Consider the following 1,726-nt stretch of genomic DNA (forward strand, 5'->3'; position numbering starts at 1 on the left):
CACTAAATGAGCACTAAATTTTGAGATATAATTCGAGTGATTCTGCCGACTTGACCTTTCTAGCTTTACAGACGTATAAAACTCTTATAAAATTCAATTACAATACGTGAATCAAATTAACTACGCAAATAATTTTAATTTATAGACATAACAGTCTCTTTCTATGTAAACAAAAGTTTGATTCGCACCTTTTCTCTTCACAGATGAGTGGTAAAAAAAGTCTGATACATCTAAATTAATTCCAATATTCCTTGAACAAATATTGTCCTCAACGTCTGCAACTACCATAAAAAGTTAAATTAATTTAGCTTTTAATAAGGGTATTGCGTACTTTTATTCTACATCACTCGTCTCTAAATATTTACTTCATTGTCATATTCGGTATTGGAGCTGGTGGATCGTCTGATGGTAAGCGCTACCACCGCCCATGAACATTTGGAGAGGTGTAAGGTCGAAGAGGATATGGACACATGAAACACAGCAATATGTTATTTCACGCCGGTCTTCTGTGGGGTGTGGTACTTCCGCGGTGCGAGCTGGCCCAATTCGTACGGAAGCGCGCTCGACTACCACATACAACGCTTCTTAAGCTTTCTTGGTAAAATGACTTCAGAATAGAACCAACAGTTGGATGCGCCGTGATCACAAAAGTCTGATCTCCGACATGTCCGTGAAGTCCATCATTAAAACAAACTTATAGTGCATGAGTGAATCAGGACTTTTTATAAAATTGTCCTAGAGACCAATCATTTACATATGGAAAAATATATTTTGCATAATAATTTAAAACATGATTGATAGTATGTTTGTCGACGTGTTCATACTACAGTAAATAGCTACTTTTAATGTACACCGAACTGTAGTACTTACTGGCCCTAATTTTGGATTTGTAATTATTTCTGGTGATGGTTTTCAATAAAAGATATGCGATTTACTGATCACCCATTGTAATAAAAAAGAAAACAATAATAATATGTTGTTTAAGGAATAATTTCTATATCATATTGATTGCTCCTTAAAAGAAACATTTACCTTCATATAATCATAATAACAATGCATTAAGAATTATAAGACAAACTTTAGCTCATATGGGGACTAAATAAGGACAAAATAAATCAAATGTTTCATTACCAAGTGGCTCAATCTCCGCAAGACCTACGTTTACATCAAGGAGAGCAATGCTTATCAGCATCATGATAGATGCGTAATGAGCAGTTAGAATAATTATTATCAAATATGACACATTGTGCGAAATTATTTCCGTGAGTATTTTCCCTGTAAAAAATGACAGGTAATTATAATGTTGTTGTTGGTTTTGAGGTTGTTGTTGATGAAGTTGTAACAAATAATTATGACACATTCCAGAAGCAAATCATTCATATGAATCGCTACTAATATTATAAACACGAAAGTTTGTAAGTATGAATGTATGTATGTATGGGTGTTTATTACTCTTTCACGCAAAATATACAGAACTGATTGCAATGAAATTTGGTACGTAAATAGCTGGTCAACTGGATCACATAGGCAGCTTTTTAACCCGATATTTCTGAGGGACATAGACTTACGCGATAGAAACGCGGGGCGCAGCTAGTTTGATATATATTTAACCGACGTCCCAAAAACGAAAGAGACTCTCAATACGACAATATGTCTTTGGCTACTTACTCGATAACTCCGTGATTTTCCGATCGACAGGATCCTTTGTGTGTTAGGGAATAATAGT

Source organism: Zerene cesonia, chromosome 2 (assembly GCF_012273895.1).
Source record: "Zerene cesonia ecotype Mississippi chromosome 2, Zerene_cesonia_1.1, whole genome shotgun sequence".
Taxonomy (NCBI): Eukaryota; Metazoa; Arthropoda; class Insecta; order Lepidoptera; family Pieridae; genus Zerene; species Zerene cesonia.